We start from the raw sequence: 23,548 nt of genomic DNA on the forward strand, positions 1-23,548 counted from the left end.
TATAAAAAGGCTGAAGGAGAACGACCTGTACTGGGTGTCCACGCTACTAGACCCCCGGTATAAGCAGAAAGTGGCTGAAATGTTACCAACTTACAACAAGTCGGAAAGGATGCAGCATTTGCAAAATAAATTAAAAAGTATGCTTTACCCTGCGTATAAGGGTGATGTCACAGCACAACGGGAATCTTACAGGGGAAGAGGTGAAAGTAATCCTCCTCCTCCCACGACCACGCCGGCAAGGACAGGACGCTTTAAAGACGTGTTGTTGATGGAGGACATGCAGAGCTTTTTAAGTCCTACGCATCGCCACAGCCCTTCGGGATCCACCCTCAGAGAACGACTCGAATGACAGGTAGCAGACTACCTCGCCTTAACTGCAGATATCGACACTCCGAGGAGCGATGAACCCCTTGACTACTGGGTGTGCAGGCTTAACCTGTGGCCTGAGCTATCCCAATTTGCTATAGAACTTCTGGCCTGCCCCGCTTCAAGTGTCCTGTCAGAAAGGACCTTCAGTGCAGCAGGAGGTATTGTCACTGAGAAGAGAAGTCGCCTAGGTCAAAAAAGTCTAGATTACCTCACATTTATTAAGATGAATTAGGGATGGATCCCGAAGGGACTGACAGTGGGTGATACATTCGACTAAAAAAGGCCTGATGAGATGAGCTGCCTTGGGCTAAAAATGGTGACCCTATGTAGGAGGAACAGTCCCTATTCTGCTCTGTGTCAGTGTGTATCAGGGTCCCTGAGGACAGGTGTCAATCCATATCTACCAAGTGACCCTATGTAGGGGGAACAGTCCCTATTCTGTTCTGTGTCAGTGTGTATCAGGGTCTCTGAGGACAGGTGTCAATCCATATGTCAGGTGTCAATCCATATCCATTGTGATTTAGGAATGTTAGGTGATTTATGCCCTTTATCGATTTAAACCAGACTCTGCATCAACTGTGTAATTTTCCATGGGAGTTTTGCCATGGATCCCCCTCTGGCATGCCACAGTCCAGGTGTTAGTCCCCTTGAAACAACTTTTCCATCACTATTGTGGCCAGAAAGAGTCCCTGTGGGTTTTAAAATTCACCTGCCCATTGAAGTCTATGGCGGTTCGCCTAGTTCACCGGTTCGCGAACGTTTGCGGAAGTTTGCGTTCGCCATTCGCGAACCGAAAATGTTATGTTCACGACATCACTACTGGGGAACTGTGGAACTGTGGGAGATTGGTTGCTATGTCTTTATCATGGGTAAGTATCAGCAAATTTTAGGCAAATATCTTGCGGATAGGGTTTCAAAGCTGGTCATAGGTGCCTATGCATCTATGATGGGTTTTGTGGGCTGTACTCTATGGTTTCTAAGACTGGTTGATTTATCCATTTTTGAGTCTTGTTGGTATGCTTGCTTAAGGATTCCGTTTGGGTAGCCTTGTTGTTATAAAACAAATTCGCAGTTCTTTGGCTTCTTTTAGGAAAGATTCCTCACTTGAGCAATTTCTCTTAGCCCTCAGATCCTGTCCATATGGAATGCAAGCTTATAAGGGTGATGGCTGTTCCAATGGAGAAGGTTATTGCAAGAGGTGGGTTTCCTGTACAATTCCGTTTTTAATCACCTCCAGGTGACAATCTAATGTAAGGTCAAGAAATTCTAGTTTTTCTTCACTGATTACATGAGTTAATTGCAGGCCAATGTTATTGGTATTAAGTTTAGATACCATTTCCTCAAATTATGGGATTGGATCTTTCCAAAATTGGAGGATGTTGTTAATGTAACGATGCCAGCTTAGAATGAATTCATTATACCCTGTTAATAATGTTTCTTTAAGAACTGTGGTTTCCCACCAGCCTAGATACAGGTTGGCATAGCTAGGGGCACAATCAGTAGCCATCACTGTGCGTCTAGTCTGCAGATAGTATATGCCATTAAAAACAAAATAATTATGGGTAAGGATGAATTCCAAAGAGTCCATGAGAAAAAAAACTTTGGATTGTTTTCAATTTTCGTGATTTTCCCAGAAATAATTGGGTTGCTCTCAGGTCAATATTGTGAGGAATATTATTGTACAACAACACAATGAATGAATTATTGCCAAAAACAATCGATCTACACGGTGGATTCACAGCGTCTTTGTGAATCTTTGGTAGACAATAGAAAGTGGCATCTGTTGGTGTATTGTTGGGTAGGATAAATCTAAACTCATCTTGAGTGATTATTTCATCGTCTCTGGCTCGAATTCGTACTTGTTTCAGTTCGTGTAAATATAGGCTGGTGGGGTCACCTGGACGTTTGTTATGACAGGATATATGTTATGAAGATGGGTCATGCAAATTTCAATGTTTTTCTCTTTGTCCAATTGCAAGATATTTCCTCCTTTAACTGAGGGTTTTATGATTAGGTTATTGTTAGATCTTAATTCTCTCAAAGCTCGGTTTTCCTAATACGACCTATTACTAGTCAATGGTGTTGTTGCAGGGGATAGTTGATCAATTTTATCTGTAGTCATTTGTATTAATAGATCTACATTCATCACTTCTTTAAAATTAGGGGTATACAAAGTTAATGGTTTTAAGTCAGTGAGGGGTGGATCTTTATTTTGGTCTTCCAACAGTGTTACTAATGTTCTAAGGTGTTAATGGTCTTCTGATGCTATGCCTCTTTCCCTTGACATTAGTATATCTTTCCTTTTATGTAGGGCACTCAGCGCTAGTTTTCGCCTAAAGAAGTTTGTATCTTTCAGTCAAATAAACTTGTCAGCACCTGCGGTGGGCACAAAAGAAAGTCCTTTATTTAAAAGAGATATGCTCGCTGAAGTTAAAGGGGCACTATAGTCACCTGAACAACTTTAGCTTAATGAAGCAGTTTTAGTGTATAGAACATGCCCCTGCAGCCTCACTGCTCAATCCTCTGCCATTTAGGAGTTAAATCCCTTTGTTTATAAACCCTAGTCACACCTCCCTGCATTTGACTTGCACAGCCTTCCATAAACACTTCCTGTAAACAGAGCCCTATTTAGGCTTTCTTTATTGCAAGTTCTGTTTAATTAAGATGTTCTTATCCCCTGCTATGTTAATAGCTTGCTAGACCCTGCAAGAGCCTCCTGTATGTGATTAGTTCAATTTAGAGATTGAGATACAATTATTTAAGGTAAATTACATCTGTTTGAAAGTGAAACCAGTTTTCTTTCATGCAGGCTCTGTCAATCATAGCCAGGGGAGGTGTGGCTAGGCCTGCATAAACAGAAACAAAGTGATTTAACTCCTAAATTACAGTGAATTGAGCAGTGAAATTGCAGGGGAATGATCTGTACACTAAAACTGCTTTATTTAGCTAAAGTAATTTAGGTGACTATAGTGTTCCTTTAATGGAAATTTTGAAAGATTAATTACCTTATTTTCTGTGTTGTCACTTAGAGTTATTTTATCTCTCAGTCTCTGTCTGATCTGTAGCCCCATTTGTTCCTGTACCTTAATTGGGACTTTTGGGGATTCTGCCGAGCCTGGTCTAAAAAAGATCCTGCTCTAGATTGTGATTCTGAGTTGATCTGAGGGGGTATATTAAAAAATGATGCTGACTTTTCTTCTTTGTTTCATAATATTCCCTTTGTCTGCTGATTATAACCGTATGATTTCTGAGGAAAGGAGCAACTTTTTTAGCTATTTTTGGAGGAGTCAGTGTCTGACCATTCAGTGTTCCCTGACAGGAATGTCTGCTATTATATCGTCTTCAGGGTCTGGGTTTTGTTTTAAAGATGTTACCTTCACTAAAATCCTTATGGTCCTGTTGAAATTTATAATGTGTTTTAATCCCTAATGTTGTACTTGTGACTCCATAGATTGAAAATCCGTATTTTGTTGAAATTCTTTGACTGGTGTAATTTGTTCTTTTAAATTTTGGTTAGTCACATCAGATTGTTCTTGTTCAAGTTTTATTAGGTATTGCATTAGTTTGAATGAGCAGTCTAACAATATGTTATTCCAGTCTGTAAGTTTCTCATCAGTGTTAGCCTTTTCTGGTGTGGATATATTTAGTCTGAGACTTCGTGGTACCAGTGTTTTCTCCACATATTGTTTTAAACTTGTCAATTACCCAAATCCCCTAATTTGATCTTTGTATAAGTTTTGTGTTATGAAGAGTAATTCATTCATATCTGTTGGGTTAAGGTTTGGTAAAGGGTTTAGAGAGAAAACATTGTTGATTTCATTAGATCCAAAATCTGAATTGGGTAATTGAGATAAATATGATGCCATATCAATATGTATCCGTTGGTTGCAATGTGTATGCTCAGCTCTAATTGAAATAGTTAATTAGATACCTGTTTCAATAGATTCAAACGAATTTGCATCAGAGAAAATCTAGCAACTCTGGTGAAATGTGTGCATCTTATTATGATATAATCAAAGTTATGTTTTATTTATTTTTTCACTAGTTCCAATTACTCTCACATTGAGAAGACACACTTATTAATAGATTTATTTTTTGATAAAGCACTAAACTGAGAAATTTTTGTACAAGACTTTTACACAATGAAAAAGCATTACAAAATATAATCCACATACGCTGTTTGACTTCTATTTAATACACTGTGTAGATTAAATAACACACATAATCTTTCAAGAGGAGGATTAGAAGAAGACAGATGTGGTTCCTATATTCAAAAAGGCGTCAAAAATATGTCTGGAAATTATAGACCGAAACTTCTGTGTCTGGGAAAGCATTTAAAGGGTTATTAACCTCTTAATGTTGTTACAGTATTCTATACCATTGTGCTTTAAATGTGCTTAAAAATGTTTTGAAACCCTCGAATACTTACCTTACCTGGTGATCCTGATTGAAGGGACTGCCAGACAGCCCCTCTGCAGCAAATTTAGCCTTGTCTGTGTATACACCATCATGGGATAATTATGTTGTAGATTTACATAGTTACATAGTTACATAGCTGAAAAGAGACTTGCGTCCATCAAGTTCAGCCTTCCTCACATATGTTTTTGCTGTAGATCAAAAAGAAGGCAAAAAACCTAGTCTGAAGCGCTTCCAATTTTGCAACAAACTAGGAATTCCTTCTTGACCCCAAAATAGCAGTCAGATGTCTCCTTGGATCAAGCAGCTATTACCCCACTTAATAGAAATTATATCCCTGAATGTTATGTTTTTTGCAAGTATTTATGCAATTGCAGCTTAAACATCTATATAGACCCTGACAAAACCACCTCTTCAGGGAAAGATTTCCATATCATTATTGCTCTTACTGTAAAAAAAACGTTTCTTTGCCTTAGATGAAATCTCCTTTCTTCAAGCCTAAATGTGTGACCTTGTGTCCTATGTATAGCCCTGTTTATGAATAGATTTCCAGATAATGGTTTGTACTGGCCCCCGGATATATTTGTATACTGTTATCATATCCCCTCTCAGGCGCCGTTTTTCAAACTAAAGAGATTTACATTTTTTAACCTTTCTTCATAACTAAAATGCTCCATTCCTTTTATCAATTTTGTAGCTCGTCTCTGCACTTTTTCTAGTGCCATGATATCTTTCTTTAGAACAGGTGCCCAAAATTGCACAGCATATTCAAGGTGTGGTCTTACCAGTGATTTATAAAGAGGCAAATTTATATTTTCATCTCGAGAATATATGCTCCTGTTTATACATCCTTACTAGCCTTAGCAACGGCAGATTGACATTGCATATTGCTGCCTAATTTGTTTTCTATAACAATTCCCAAATTCTTTTCGTGTGTTGGTTATCCCTAGTTCAATACCATTCAGGGTGTAAATTGCTTGTGCATTCTTAACCCCAAAGTGCATAACTTTGCATTTCTCTATGTTAAATTTCATCTGCCATTTTAGTGCCCTGTCCCCCAATCTATCCAAATCCCTCTGCAGCAAGGCAATATCCTGCTCACATTTTATTACTTTACAAAGTTTTGTGTCATCTTCAAACACTGATACATGGCTGTCAATGCCCATTTCAAGATCATTTATAAATATGTTAAATAGAAGCTGTCCCAAAACAGAACCCTGAGGGACACCACTTACCACTTTTGTCCAGCTTGAAAATTTACCATTAATGACAACTCGTTGTACTCTATCCTTAAGCCAATGTTCTACCTAAGAACAAGAATATTCATCTAGACTCATTTCTTTTAGTTTGAAGACTAACCTATTGTGAGGAACCGTATCAAATGCCCTGACAAAATCCAAGTAGATCACATCCACTGCAACACCATGATTTATACTTCTACTTACTTCTTCGTAGAATGCAATTCGGTTAGTTTGACATGACCTATGTTTCATAAAAGCATGCTGATTATTGCTAATAACACAGTTCTTCCCAATAAATTCCTGAATATTATCCCTTAATAGCCGTTCAAATAACTCCCCAGTCACAGAGGTTAAGCTCACAGGTCTATAATTTCCAGGCAATGATTTTGAACCCTTTTTAAATATAGGAACAAAATCTGCCTTCCTCCAATCCTCCGGTATAATACCTGAAACAAAAGAATCTTGAAAAATTAAATACAGAGGTTCACATATTTCCCCACTTAGCTCCTTAAGTACTCGTGGGTGGATACCGTCAGGCCCCGGAGCTTTATTTACATTAATTTTCTTTAATAGCTGTAGCACCTTGTCTCGAGTTATCCAATCACAAGTTATCTGCAAGTTTGTTGCAGAAATCATTTGCTTATCTCTTGCCATAGGACTCTCATTAATATATGCTGAAGAAAAATAGTTATTTAAAATGTCTGCCTTTTCCTGGTCTTCATTGACTAACAGACCAATCTCTGTTTTCAGTGTACCCACACTTTCACTTTTTGTTTTTTTAGAATTGATGTACTTGAAAAAAAAATTGGGGTTGGTTTTGCATTCTTTGGCTATCAATTTCTCATTTTCTAGTTTAGCCACTTTAATTGCCTTTTTGCAAGTATTATTGGCTTCCTTATATCTTATATAGGATGCATCTGATTGGTCTGATTTAAATGCTTTAAAAGCCCTTTTCTTATTTTTAATCTCTTGTTTTACTTCTCTACTAAGCCACATTGGTTTTAATTTGTTTCTTTTATATTTATTACCCAATGGTACATACTGTGAAATGTACCTTTCTAATATTTGTTTGAATAGTTTCCATTTTTCCTCAGTGCTTTTATCACTAAGGCGTTTATGCCAGTCGATATGTTGTAGAGCTGCCCTAATCTTATTAAAATTGGCTTTTTTAAAATTATACGTTTTAATATACCCCACATGCTTTTGCTTTTTTGAGTTTATTTCAAAAGTTACCATATTGTGATCACTATTTCCCAAATGCTCCCCTACTTGAATGTTGGTTAAAAGATTAACATTGTTTGTTATAACGAGATCCAGACAAGCATCCTTTCTAGTTGGTCCTTGTACCAGTTGTGACATAAAGGTGTCATTTAACACATTCAAAAAACGGATTCCCCTAGCTGAAGTACTAGTCCCTCTATCCTAATTTATGTCCGGGTAATTAAAATCTCCAATAATTAATGTGTTCCCCCCGATTTGCAGCTTCACCAATTTGCTCTAACAGCAGTTCTTCCTCATTAATATTTACATTTGGTGGTTTATAACATATCCCAACCAATAACGTATTTCCCTTTGCTTGCCCCAAGCAGATATCTACCCATAAAGCTTCCACATTTTCCTCGTCACACTCCACATGCCTAAGATTTGACTTGAACTCACGGCTGACATACAAACATACCCCACCACACCCTTCTTGTTTTTCCTATCGCTCCTAAATAATGTGTACCCATTTAAGTTAACTGCCCAGTCATGTGTCTCATCCCACCATGTTTCTGTTATGCCTATTATATCGTATTGTTTAGTGTATGCTATTGCCTCTAGTTCCCCCATTTTGTTATATAGGCTCCTTGCATTCGTAAGCATACATTTAATATTACCATGAGTCATTTGTACTTTTTGTGAATCAATATTACATACCTCCTCTGTTCTGAGCTTCCCCCTCCCCCCATTGTTCTGAGCTAAGGCCCATCTCATATCTATCCTATCTCCATTTTCTAGATTGCTTTGAGCCTCCCCCCCTACTACTAGTTTAAAATCTCCTCCACTTTATTACAAATAAAAGGCAAGCAATAGCACAAGATAGTGCAACATCACAAAATTAACAGAAATATATATAAAAAAAGCCAAATTTGGCCAAGAGCCTTAGGAATAGCAGCTTCAAACAAACAAGTAACTGGAATAGTAGTTATAGTGCATGTGCAAGAGTGCAAAGATCTAATATCACTCCTCCACAAGCTGCAAATTCACAATACACAAATCATACTTAAATAGATTAAAGATAAACAGTATATAAGTAAACAAAGACTGCAATACCAAAATGCAGGACTCTTGCTAGTGCTCTACGCGTTTCGTTGATCCGACTTCCTCAGGAGCTTCTGATTCCTTTGTGGACCTTTCTTCTTTTAAATCTCCCGGTCCATACTTCTTTTATTGAATGTGCATGCGCAGACCACGTCGGGCGCACCGTCATACGTGATGACGTGAGGACAACCGCTGTGCCCATGCGCAACCACGCTGGAGCACAGAATAACTTTATGTGTAATATACAAAGCAGCATAACGAGCATTACCACACTCAGGGCGCTCAATGTTAGCACGTTCAGAGTTTATAGTCCTACCTAATATCGGAACTACATGCTAACAGAGGTTACTAACATCCTAAATCAGATGCAAATTGGACTGCAAAAAATACTTATTAGATGCTGTGCAAAAATAAAGTGCAAAAATATACTACATAGCTAATTAAAAATGTCAATAAAAATGTATTATTGAAGAGTTATTAAAAAAAATATGTTTTTTTTATAACCAATGTAAAAAAGGATTTTTAACCAATGTAAAAAATAGTCCATTTGTATCACTACACATATCAAAGGTTACATGAATAAATCTACAAATCTAACTGATATATTCTGTCTCATAAGTCATACCTTAATGTTAGTGAAAACAGATAATTATCTTTCGCATATTTAATATAATCTAAAATGATAGTACATATGTACACACTCAGTGAATAAAGAGGGCATAGGCTGCAATCAGAGTAAAAACAAGGAGAAATAACAAATGGCACAGGTTACAATCAGGATAAAATGAAAAGTCTTGAAGGGCAAATAGGGGGATATGAAATCAGATCCTCATTGAGTGTGTTGTAAAAATGCAATACACTTCACATAATATATTATGTAATGTATATAAACGGAAACAAGCAGAGATGTTATAAAAATAGAGATGTTATAAAAATACTTATGTAAAAGATGAATGCTTATAAAAAAGGGATGCTTATAAAAAGGGGGGATGTCTATAAAAATCTTATAAAACATACTTATATGAAAATAAATATAAGCAAATGACTCCAGTATGAAGGGGAAAAAAAGGAAATTACACATCGCTTATTAAAATTCTATAAAACAATCTGTCTAAAATGTTCATGCAGTACAATACCAGCATATAAATTAAGGGAACAGGTTATTCGTCAAGGTCCAAACTTCATCGATAAGAATGACTAAAAGAAGATAAATGCAATAAAAATGGAAGAGATTAATATCAAAAGGAACAACAGACTTTTTTAATCCATAAAGGCAAGTATATCGAGATCTGTATTGAGACCTGAGGGACCGAGGATTTCATTTTGTATATCCATTCCAGTCTCCCTCATTGCTAGCATTTTTTCAGTATCCCCCTCTCCAGTTTGGTATAATTAGATCAATCCCGATACATATAAAATCCTTCCAGTTAAAATCATCACAGGTAGTACAATGCTTAGGAACACTATGTTTCATACTTTTATTATTAATTCCATTAAAATGTTCTAATAGTCTTACATGCAACTTTCCGATGGTGTGTCCTACGTATTGGACGCCACATTTGCATTGTAATAAATACACTACGAATATGCTCTGGCAATTTATAAAATGTTTATCTTAAAAATCTAATTTGTAACCGAGCTTCTGAACTCTGTAGTTTTACTTGCCTGAAATTTACATGTACTGCATCTACCGCATTAAAAAAAACAACTTTAGGTTTCTGGGATAAAAAAATAAACTGATCTTTCTCTGGCTCCTTCTTGGGGAGTGTACTGGGGGCCAAAATACTTTTCAGATTCTTAGTTTTCTTACACATCACCCTAGGATTCTGTGGTAAAATCTTTTTAAAATATTGATCCTGTAATAAAATAGGTCAATTCTTTCGAATGGATTTTTCTATCAGGTTTGCCTTACCATTATATTTTGTAAAAAAAAGCTAATTCAAAATTATTTAAACTCTTTTTGTTTTTATTTGATAAAAGACCATTTCTTTGAAAACCTTGAACTTCTCGTTGAGTTTTAGATAAAAGATCTTGTACTTGTTCTGTAAAATCATCCTTATCAGTGCAGTTTCTAAAAATCCTCATATTTGTCCCTTTGGAATATTGGTCAACCATTTACGATGATGGCAACTAGAGAATTCAATAAAACCGTTCCCATCAGTGGGTTTAAAATTGGTCTTATTCCTGACTTTTCCTTTTTTAGTGAACAGAGTCAAACTGAAACGTTAATATAAGTGTCATGAATCTCTGTGAATTTAAGACCATAAGAATTGGAATTAATAAAAACAAAAAATTCCTCTAAAACACTTCTTTCTCCCTTCCAAACTATTAAAACATCGCCAATATATCTTCTCCACTACACCAGGTTGGCACCGAACGGGTTACTATGCCAAATATTCTGAAATTCCCAATCTGCCACAAAAATGTTGGCGTAACTTGGTGCGAACCTGGTGCCCATCGCTGTCCCACATGTTTGAAGGTAATATACCTGGAACAGGATGAACCTTACAAGACTTAGAATAAAAGAAATCTGCTATACATTCATCTCGGGATCATTACTTAAAACTCTTTGGATGGCTTCTATACCCTTCTCATGATCTCTGACAGTATATAAAGATGTAACATCTACTGTCACCCAAAGATATTCATCTTTCCAATCAAAATCCTTGAGTTCTCTGATGATCTGAGCGGAATCCTTTATATACGATCTTGCTTGTGTCACATATTTTTGTAAAAAAAATCAATATATTGAGAGATATTGCTAGTCAGAGAGCCAATCCCACTAATGATGGGCCTTCCTGGTGGAGATTCAAGACATTTATGCACCTTTGGCAAATAATAAAAGACAACTGTTTTAGGAGAAGAAATGAATAGATAATTAAACTCATCTTTATCTAAAATACCTTTGTTTAAGATCACACCTTGAATAAGCTGAGCAATTTTGGACATCTGCTCTAAAAAAGTATATTATGGCACTAGAAGAATTGCAGAGGAAGACTACAAAATTAATTAAAGGAATAGAGCATTTTAGTTATGAAGAAAGGTTATCAAATTTAGTCTCTTTAGTTTCAAAAACAGCACCTTAGAGGGGATATGATTGCATTACAAACATATGTAAGATGACTTAAAGGTAGGCAGACAGTATAACATAGCAGCAGGAAATGCTAGCAGAATACTTGGTTGTATAGGTATTAGCAGTAGAAAGAGGGAAGTGCTCATGCTATTATACAGAACACTGGTGAGACCTCACTTGGAGTATTGTACGCAGTACTGGAGACCATATCTTTAGAAGGATATTGTTGCTTTGGAAAGAGTTCAGAGAAGGGCTACTAAACTGGTTCATAGATTGCAGAAGAAAACTTAATAGGAAAGGTTAAATGATCTTAACATGTATAGCTTGGAGGAAAGACGAGACAGGTGGGATATGATAGAAACGTTTAAATACTTAAAGGGAATAAACACAGTAAAGGAGGAGACTATATTTAAAAAAATAAAAACTACCACAACAAGAGCACATTGTCTTAAATTAGAGGGGCAAATGTTTAAAAATAATATCACTTTACTGAGAGGGTAGTAGATGCATGTAATAGCCTTCCAGCTAAAGTGGTAGAAGTTAACGTAGTGAAGGAGTTTAAGCATGCATGGGATAGGCATAAGGCTATCCTAGCTATACGATGAGGCCAGGGACCTGATGAGAGTATTTATAAAATTGGGCAGACTAGATGTGCCAAATGGTTCTTAAATGCCATCACATTCTATGTTTTTATCATTATACAATTATATATTTGAGGCCAATACAAACCATTGTCTGGAAATGTATTTTTAAAGATAACTATACATATACTATACTATACTTCCCTGGAAGAAATGAAATTTAGTCTATGGCAAAGGAAATGTTTTTTTTACAGTAAGAATAATAAGGATGTAGAATTCTCTGCCTGAAGATATTGCTTTATCAGAGTCTATACAGATATTTAAACAGCAATTGAATAAATACTTCCAAAAACATTTTATTCAGAAATATCATTTTTACTTAGTGGGGTAATAGCGTCTTGATCCATTAAGATATCCAACTGCCATTCTGGGGTTAAGAATTAAATTTTTCCTAGTTTGTTGCAAAACCGGTAGTTAAAAAAAACACAATTCTTTCATTAGAGGCACCACTTCTGTTTTGCAGTTTTTAGATAAATGCAGATGGCAGACTGACCATATTTTAATAAATTGTGACGCAACAGCATTGAACAGTAATATACCTCATACACAAGGTTGTGAAGCTGTCAAGAGTTTGTTAGAAAAACTTTGGATTTTTACTCCACAATTTGATTTTTTTAATCGAGGGGAAGGAGTGTATACCAAATGATTTTGAGGGGTTTAATGATTACTATTTTATTCAGGTAGAAGGAACTGCTATGGGGAATAAGCTTGCTCCCAGCTACGCACATTTATTTATGGCTTATTGGGAATCATTATATATTTATAGTCAACATACCTGGGAGAAAAACTTAGTCACCTATGGCCATTATATATATGATATTATATTAATTTGTAATGGAGAGGAGGAGGATTTGAAGCATTTCTTGTGCTTTTTAAATAGAAATACATAAGTTATAGAACTTAATAGTATATGAATTGAGAAAAAAGTAATTTTTCTAGATCTTATTATTTTGTTAAAGGAATAAATTATTAAAATGAGAAATTATTTTAAACCAATGGATGCTAACAGTTTCATAGAAAGAAAAAGTTGTAACTTCCCCCTCTTGTCTGGGAAACACACCAAAAGGACAATTCTTAAGAATAAGGAGAATCTTTACTGATAAAACATTTTTTGAAGAACAGTACCTCAAAAAATATGAGTTTTTGGGAAAAAATAAGTTATGATTGGCTATAATAGAAATTAAGAAAAAAAGAGAGAAATAATTGCTTAAATATAAACCTGAAGAAATAAAGAAGATGGAAGATGTTATATTAATTTGTGAATACAGTACTAAGAACAATAAATCATGAAACACTTGTCATGGGAATAATTAAAAAAAACACTGGTACGCTTTTTTGCAAGATTCGATTTTAAAAGTCCATTTTAGCAAACCACCCAACTTTCATTTATCGAAGAGCGAAAAAAATGTAAACTGCATTATTAAAAAGTGATTTGAAAAATTAAAAAACAAGACATTTTTTTTAGATAACCATATTGGATTTTATAGATGTGGACAATGCCTACCATGTACAATATATAACCATAGACTGTAACTGAATGGACCATAAATGAGAAATTAAAGACTTTATAATATTCTATTCAGAAATATAATATATTTGGTGCAATGCCCATATGGTTTAAAGTATCCAGGAAGAACAACAAGAGCAGCTATTTTTAAACTACACATAAACTAGTTGGAATACAAAAGACTTTGCTGGAACGCATGTAGGAAGAGAGGCCAGATGAAACATGATGACTAGCAGCAAAGAAAAAATTTAAGAAGGAGGCTTGATACACAGCACTCTCCCTATATGTCAGGATTACAGAATGATCCAGCACGTAGAATTCTGTAACACAGAGGACTGATAGGTAATGTATACTGGACCTTAGAATGGCCGGACTAATGTACCAAAGAATAGTTAGGAATAGCCGAGGTCAAGGGAAACAGATAGAGACACAACGATAAGGAAAAGCCAGGAGCCAGAGATGGCAGAAAACAGGGAAGTCAAAAACAATGCCAAAGTCAAAGAACCAGAATTACCAGAATCAAGAACGCGCTCTCAGACAACCACAAGGGAAACCACGACAGGGCACTGAGCAGGATGACAACTGGGCCTAAATATCCCTCCTCTAGATCTGATAGGCTGTAACCGGCCTTTGACCCCAAAGGCAGTTACCAGGTTCCCATTTGCATAATTGCTGCTCAGCATTAACCCTTCTGTGGATTTGGTTACTGCTCGGCACAACTTTTTCTGTGTGGACAGTAAATGTCATTAACCACATTTTTATAAGCGCATGAATACGTGACACTATACTAGTGATAGAAATGCTCATGACCAAAGCCGGGGATATTTGAACCCTAATTAAAAGGGTATAAAGGAGCAATGTTGGCCAGTTACATAATTTCATCCCAATTGAGGAATCCTTGCTTGCGAAATTTATATTAGGAAGCTTATTTACTATTTTATATTTAAAAAAAAAATGTGGAATATGCGTGTGTTCCATTTTCATTATGTTTACAATATAAAAATAGGTTGTTTCCTTTTTACACACTAGATTTTAAAGAACCTTTTTTTCAGAACAATATAAAAATTTCTAAAGGTATTATCACTATATATTTACCACACTCATTTTAAAAACAGTGCTTCATTGTGTATACAATTTTGTCCCTATATATAATCCAGAATGCCAGGACCAGACCTCCTCTCTACATAGGTCCTGCTAATATATTATAGGCATGGTGTTTTGTTTTTTCAAATGAAATTATAGAACATCATTCTTATCTTAACAAAATATTGATCTGGCATGGCTACAGGTGGTGTCTGCAATATATAAAGGAGTTTAGGCAAAATGATAATTTTTAAAATATTAATCCTGCCAAATAAAGAAAAATGTAGTAAGTTCAATTTTTGAAGATCTACTTGAATGTGGTCAAGGAGAAGAGTTAGCTTTAAAGAATTCTGCTGTATATGATGTAAGGTATATCCACAGTTATTTTATATTCGTAGTAGGCCATTGCAAGTTTTTTCCCTTACTATTTTTGTCATGTGTTCTTTTGACATATGTAGACTCAATTTTGCACATTTATCTAAATAAATTAAAAAAATTCTCAGAGCACTGAATATCTCTATCTCCATCTTTACATGAAGAAGAGAGTAAACTGGGTCAGTCAGAGACAATAAGATGTCATCTGCAAAAGCCAACACTTTAATCTCCCCCCTAAGTATTTAAAACCCTTAATGTGTTGATTGTTACGAAAAGCTTGTTCCATTCCTTAAATGGGTTGGATAGCTGCCATTGTTCTATACAGTGGCTGAAGAGCCCCTGTATAAGGAATATATCCAAGATCTCAATCTCGTCCCAGGCCCCACTGCCTCTAAATAACTAAATAGATAGGACCAGTCCACTCTCTCATAGGCCTTCTCTGCATCAATCGAAAGGGGTATTGCAGGTTTTTTTGATGCAGGGTTCCCATGTAACATATTTATAATTTGTGTTGTATTATCATGGGCTTCCTGGACTGGCATAAATCCCACCTGATCAAAGTGGACCAGTCCAGGCAAGAAGGTCTTCAAGAGGGAGGCCAAAATCTTAGCAAATAATTTATAAAGGAAATAGGTCTGTAACTACCATAATCAAGATGGTCCTTGCCCGATTTAGTGATCTGTTATTTATGCCTAATGCCATTTCCAGATTCAGAGTATTAAATGTCTGCAAAAAAATAAGGTCTAGCCCAGTTAGAAATGTGTTATAATAACGGGTAGTAAAGCCATCAGGGCCAAGGCTTTTGCCCATCATTGCAGTGAGTGTCCTTGTGATCAATTATTTTAGCTATGTAATCTGATTGGTATTTACCTTTAAGCTAAATGTTTTCCACATCTGTTTGCATAAGAGTAGGCACTACTCTGTGTAACTTGAAAAGCTCTAGTGTAATAGGTGTTCTTTTAAACATTTTTAGTTTAAATATGATTAACTATAACTTAGTTGTGTAAATAGAGTCTGTGGTGACCAGATCATAGCATTTATAATTTTAGCTGCATGTCAAAAAAATTTAAAAGTCAGAGTGCTCATTATTGTGCTAATAATTATTTTTAAACTGGCACATTACAATAAATGTTGCACTGTATTTTCTTAGAAATATATTTGCATACTAGCATATAATTTTTTTTTTGGGGTGGGGAGGGGGTGAATCTTGGGTGAGTTCCCACATATTTTCCCCAGGACTTGACCCCTGCTTAAGAGTCTGCCTTAATAAATTTCACCTGATTTAAATTGGGGGCATAAAGATTAGCAAAAGTAAACCTTGTACTATTTAATAAACCCTTCACAAAAACATATCTACCGAATCTATGCAACAATCTTTCCTAGAAAACTCCCCTTGACTTACTAACATAATAATTACATATAATTGAATATATCTATTATTGAAGGAACAGATCCCTCCCTAACGTGTGTCTCTTATATAAAACACCCATTGGGGTCTCTCCTTTGCAATTCCCTAAGAAATATTTTTTTTTTCTGGGTTATTTAGTCCACGCACGTTTAATGTCATAATTTTGAGGCTTGTCTTTGAAGCCGAGCGATAATATACTATATCTTAGACCAGTGTTCTCTAAACATCTCTGCCAAATCTTAATTAGGATTCCAAACACTAAACATATATAAAAATCACTTACAAAGACTAAGACAAACAAATCAGTTAACAAAACAAAAATTAAGATTAGTGCCATACTTGTTAGGAGCAAGCATTGCTCACAAGTATATAAAAGCAAAATTTTGGATGGTTGCGGAAATGTCAAAGTTGAGATTGGGAAGTGGAAGGCAAAAGAAGAGAGAGAAAAAAAAGGGGGAGGGGGAGAGAAAGAAAGGGGAAAAAAAACAAACATATAAAGGCAACATGATATCTTTATCAGCTTGAGACTGCAAGGCCCTCCAACAGGTTCACAATGGCCCCTCAAGTAAATATCGCAGGTCTGCTAGACCGCTCCCCTGTAACACAGAATCATCTTCCTATTATTGTTCCCCTTTGCCCTCTCTTCCTCTCTCCCCCACTCCCTCCTTATTATCTATATATACATTTTTTTACATTCTTTAATTTAGTTTTTAGCAAAAAACAGAAAATAAAAATATAACATGAAAGCCATTTGTATGTTGATACATGTTGTTGTCCAGGTTTCATTGTGTAAAATTGCATTGGTTTCCATTTGTCCTTATTGTCTGGGGCTTGTGTAGTGAATTTACCCCTGTCCCTTAAAGCTCTTTGTTTACATATTGTATGAGAGTGTTAACCTTGCAATGGCTCTCAGAGTCGGCGTCTACAGTTAGAGCGTAACTTACATTTTCAGGAGTTGTTCTGCTTACATTAAGTATGTTACTTGGTTATAGGCAAATTATTTGTACGCCCAACATAACCGGTCTCTGAGTTTGCAAGGTCTTTTAAGGGATCTGTGATTAGATAGCCCCTTGTCTGTGGTGTCAGTGCTTTCTTTCATTGGGGTCAGTCATTGCTACATCTTGGGTTCGCACTTCTCTTGTCTTCTAGGTCTCTGCAATGGAGCGCGACATAAAAGTCTAACTAGGGCATCCAGGTAAGTACACATTTCACAGAGGTTCCTTTAAGGGCTGTGGTTAATGATTCCATATAATAGATTTCAGAGAAACTGCTATGTTTATTAATGGGTTAAGCCTTCCCCCAAATCCTCTAGTGGCTGTCTCATTGACAGCCGCTAGAGGCGCTTGCGTGATTCTCACTGTGAAAATCACAGTGAGAGCACGCAAGCGTCCATAGGAAAGCATTGTAAATGCTTTCCTATGCGATCGGCTGAATGCGCGCGCAGCTCTTGCCGCGCGTGCTCATTCAGCTGACGGGGCAGAACGGAGGAGGATCGGAGGCAGAGATCTCCCCGCCCAGCACTGGAAAAAGGTAAGTTTTACCCCTTTTCCCCTTTCCAGAGCCGGGCGGGAGGGGGACCCTGAGGGTGGGGGCACCCTCAGGGCACTATAGTGCCAGGAAAACGAGTATGTTTTCCTGGCACTATAGTGGTCCTTTAAGGTTAGAGATTAGTCCAAATGACCTTAAGATGCTAAGGAGATTGGGCAAAGTGACCGTCGGCTGTTTAATGAAGAAAAGCATGTTATCGGCATATGCAGAAACCCGGTGTTCTCTGCTTCACTGTATGAACCCTGTTATACCCCCATCCCGTCTAACCACCTACAGAAAAGGTTCTAGAGAGTGGGCAAACAGGAGGGGGGGCAGGGGACAGCCTTGTCGGGTGCCATTTCGAATCGGGAATGGTGGGGACAGCGCTCCATTTACTTGGATTTGTGCTGAGGGTGTTGTATAGAGAGATGCTACCCAGGTGTGGATTTGTGGTCCGAAGCCCATGTAGTGTAGTGTCGCCAGCAGGTATTGCCAGTCCACTTGATTGAACGCCTTTTCGGTGTCAGTAGACAGGAGGATAATTTCTCTTCCTTTCAGCCTTGAGGCATGGATGATTTAGGGTTCTGATGGTGTTTTCCTTTGCCTCTCTACTTGGGACAAAGCCCATTTGGTCTGGATGTACCGGGTCTGGGATGACTCTGGCAAGGCGTAGGGCCATAGCTTTTGCAAAGAGGTGAGATCTGCATTGAGAAGCAAAATGAGATGGCAGCTTGTGCAGCACGGCGGGTCTTTACCCTCTTTGGGAATAACCGTGACTATCGCTCGAGAGAGTCGCTTGTGAATTCATCCCCTGTTAGTATAGAGTTTAGTCCTTTTAAAAGCTTAGGGAGCAAAAGATCTTAAAAGGAGCGCAGATAGCTAGCCAGGAGGCCTTCAGGACCAGGGGCTCTGTGGGACTTGGTCTGTTTAAGTGCCTCACAAAGCTCCTCTAAGGTCAGGGGCATCTCTAGCTCTTCTGTCGCTTCAACTGATAGTTTTCTAGTGACATTTGTAGTTAAGAAGTCCGTAATATGATGTCTATGTGTTAGGGTTGTCGTGATTTTGTGAGGTTGTTGAGCTCTGTGTAATAGGACTGAAAGGCATGCATTATACCATCAGGGACCCTAATTTCAGTTTTGCCTTAGGTCTTAATCACATGGACATGACTTAGTCTCCTTTTCATCTGTAGCATCCTTGCCAAAAGTCTCCCCCATTTATTAGCTTAGAGTATTCATGGAAGTATCTGATGGACTTCCGCAGAACATGGAACCCTCATAATTTTCTTCCTCCTAATGAGTGTAGGAGATCTTTTGTGGCCGTATTTAAATCTTTCTTCTTTTTTGACATCTTTTGCCATTCTACCCTTGGGGATAGAGTCTGTAAGTGTCCCTATTGAAGCTCCAATGTAAATCTATTTCATCTTTGGGGAGATCAATGGCTTGTTGAAAGGTTGGCACTTCAGCTGGTGTAGCAATAAGTAAGTCCTTTGCTTGGTATGAAGTTGCCAGGCACGTTGCAGGTCAGGGCACACATTTAAAGGGATCCTATAGTGCCAGGAAAACAAACTCGTTTTTCTGGCACTATACGCTCTTGAGTGTCCCCCTCCCTCGGCGCTGAAGGGGCTAAAACCCATTCAGCCACTTACCTTAATCCAGTGCTGGGCTCCCTCAGTGCTGGTGACCTCTCCTCCCCCGCCAACGTCAGATCTAGAGTGTAGCCGAATGCTTTCCTATGGGGATCTTATTTGACGCTGGACTCCGTGAGGTCATCCAGCGTCAAATAAGTACGATTGAATCCGTGTAAATCGCAGAAGCGGCCTCTAGTGGCTGTCAGGGAGACAGCCACTAGAGGCTGGATTAACCCTGCAGTGTAAACATAGCAGTTTCTCTGAAACTGCTATGTTTTAAGCTGCAGGTTTAAAACTAGAGAGACCTGGCACCCACACCACGTCATTGAGCTGAAGTGGTCTGTGTGCCTATAGTGGTCCTTCAAGTTTACTGAAGAAGTTTTGGTGTGTAAATCATGCCCCTGTAGTTTAGGAGTTAAAACACTTTGTTTTTGCAGCTCTTGCCACACCTCCCCTTGCCATGACACACATAGTCTCAATGAAAAAGAGGTTTCATATTTACAGTATAGTTGTTTACTTTAAAGATTTCTAGCTCTTACTGGGCCATTGCTTGGAGGCAAAAAGTCCATGGGCTTTTATTATTAATTATTTAATAACCCAGGTATTTCTGATTTGAAGCTGGTCATGTCAATAAAGAAAATGGCTACTGTGCACAATGTGCAAAGTTGCATTAGAATGCCATGACATGACAATGTAAAATTGATAACATGCAGTCTGCTATGACAATATAAAATGCATTTCTTCATATAATGAATGTTATTAATTCATCCATGAAGATATGAGTTTTATATTGTCATGGTAGACTGCATATAATGAATTTTACATTGTCATGGCAGTCTATCGCAGCTTGCGCAGCAGCCATTTTCTTTGTTGGGATAATAGTATAGCAGGCATTTCCTTTATTGGTGTGAAAAGTTCCAAACCAGAAATATCTGGGGTATTGAATAATGACAGGTTAAAACCGACAGGTTCAATTACAGTTTTTTATAATAATGACCATCATCCATTTTTAACTCTCCAAGTCATTCAGTCACATTAACATTGTCCCTCACCCCAGGGCCAGATTAAGTGCCCAGTGGGCCTGGTGTTGACAATTATGAGGGACCTAAGTACAGAATCTTATTGACCAAAAACACTAAAACAGTCATACCTCTCAAGCGTTATGTATCTGGTGGAGATGTTGCCGGAGTGAAACGCATAGGATGCAGCTATATGAAAACTCAGATTCTCTCAAAATGGGCTAATCTCTCTAATTCATGCTTTCATCTTTCAGGTAAATCCATACCCCCTAACAGCAGTGTCCAGTGAAGCAGGAAGTCAATGGGCGGTGTAAAAGGGTGGGCCCCTGACGTGAATCATGTAACCAGAACTTCTGAAAGGGACAAACATGCCCAAAAATTTCACAGGGGCTGCCAACATTCCAATCAAAGGCTCAGGATTTTCCCTTCTGTCTGTAGCACGCTGTACGCGCTGACAACAGACATATTTTAAGCACAGAATTGACATTGGCAGCGGCCCCTAGCATACATTTGCCCATATCTCCATATTCGTAGTGTTTAATGCTGAAACACTGCACATGCATATTCCTACCCCTATGACAACTTCAAATCACTGATTTGTACTCTGTCAATAAACATTATTAGATAAAAATAAATACTAATTTTTGAAAAATAAAAAAGTACTTTATAAAATGCATTTCAGAATATTAAATGAAAAGAGGGTATAACAATATAGTAATGTTCCATATTTCTAAATACTCTCTAACACTGTTGTTTGTTGTTTTTTGTTTTTTCCTCACATCGACTGTTCACCTTTACTTTTCTGTCACTTTGTGAGTAATTATTTTATGAAGATAATGGAGAAAATGGCATGACTGAACTTGTGTATGTTTCTATATGTGCATATACTATATTTAAATAAGCAGAAGCATTAATTTTAATTAGCTAAAATGAAATGTTTGTTAGTATTTAATATATCTGGAAGCAATGTGAAATGACAGCTGTGATACATTACTCAGGGAATGGACTGAGCAGATTAATGTATTACCATATAAATATTATTAGAAGATATTTATATTATAATAGCTTATTGTTAAACATTAAGTAATAGTGTGAACAGGTGGAGATATGTAGGCCTAAAAGCTGTTAAAAAAGTAATACGTTTAATTAAAAGACTGACAATGAGAAACCCAGAATAAAGCATAATTAGTGTTATAGTATAATATACCGTATTTATCGGCGTATAACACGCACTTTTTTCCCCTGAAAATAGGGGAAAAATCGTGGGTGCGTGTTATACGCCGATATCCCATAATTACTTACCTGTCCTGAAGCGTGGGCCGGCTTCACAGCGCGCACCGCGGTACAGGAACTTTAATTTCAGGTTCCGGTTTCCGGCGGGACTGAAAGGAAGTGTGCACAATAGTGTGCACACTTCCTTTCAGTCCCGCCGGAAACCGGAACCTTAAATTAAAGTTTCTGTACCGCGGTGCGCGCTTTGAAGCCGGCCCTCGCTTCAGGACAGGTAAGCAATTATGGGAGGGGAGGAAAGTACACTATGGGAGGGGAGGGGAGGGAAGGGGAGGGGGAAGAAAGTACACTATGGGAGGGGAGGGGGAGGAAAGTACACTATGGGAGGGGAGGGGGAGGAAAGTATACTATGGGAGGGGAGGGGGAGGAAAGTATACTATGGGAGGGGAGGGGGAGGAAAGTATACTATGGGAGGGGAGGGGGAGGAAAGTATACTATGGGAGGGGAGGGGGAGGAAAGTATACTATGGGAGGGGAGGGGGGGAAGTACACTATGGGAGGGGAGGGGGGGAAGTACACTATGGGAGGGGAGGGGGGGAAGTACACTATGGGAGGGGAGGGGGGGGAAGGGGAGGGGGAGGAAAGTACACTATGGGAGGGGAGGGGGGGAAGTACACTATGGGAGGGGAGGGGGGGGAAGGGGAGGGGGAGGAAAGTACACTATGGGAGGGGAGGGGGAGGAAAGTACACTATGGGAGGGGAGGGGGAGGAAAGTATACTATGGGAGGGGAGGGGGGGAAGTACACTATGGGAGGGGAGGGGGGGAAGTACACTATGGGAGGGGAGGGGGGGAAGTACACTATGGGAGGGGAGGGGGGGAAGTACACTATGGGAGGGGAGGGGGGAAGTACATTATGGGAGGGGAGGGGGGGAAGTACACTATGGGAGGGGAGGGGGGGCAATACTATGGGAGGGGAGGGGGGAAGTACTATGGGAGGGGAGGGGGGAAATACTATGGGGGGAATACTATGGGAGGGGAGGGGGGGAGAATACTATGGGAGGGGAGGGGAGAGAATACTATGGGAGGGGAGGGGGGGAGAATACTATGTGAGGGGAGGGGGGAGAATACTATGTGAGGGGAGGGGGGAGAATACTATGGGAGGGGAGGGGAGGGGGGGAGAATACTATGGGAGGGGAGGGGAGGGGGGGAGAATACTATGGGAGGGGAGGAGAGGGGGGGAGAATACTATGGGGGGGGAGAATACTATGGAAAGGGGGTGACACTATGGGATGAGGGGGAATACTATGGGATGAGGGGGGGAATACTATGGGATGAGGGGGGAATACTATGGGAGGGGGGGGAAATTTCCTGGAATTTCTTTCTAAAAATGAGGTGCGTGTTATACGCCGGTGCGTGTTATACGCCGATAAATACGGTATGTATATTAGATTAGTCACAACATTAAAACCGCTGATTGTGAATGATCGATATATATAGTTGTGCTCCAAAGTTCCAACGAAATTGTGACATTTTGGCAATGATTTTGAAAATATGACTGTTCATGGAAACAAGTGTCTTTTATTGAAGGATAGTGAATATATGAAGCCATTTTTTTTTATCACATAGTTGTTTGGCTCCTTTTAAATGATAATGATAACAGAAATCACTCAAGTTGCTCTGATCAAAAGTTTACATACCCTTGAATGTTTGGCCTTGTAACAGACACACAAC

The sequence above is a fragment of the Pelobates fuscus genome, chromosome 1, assembly GCF_036172605.1.
Source record: "Pelobates fuscus isolate aPelFus1 chromosome 1, aPelFus1.pri, whole genome shotgun sequence".
NCBI lineage: Eukaryota > Metazoa > Chordata > Amphibia > Anura > Pelobatidae > Pelobates > Pelobates fuscus.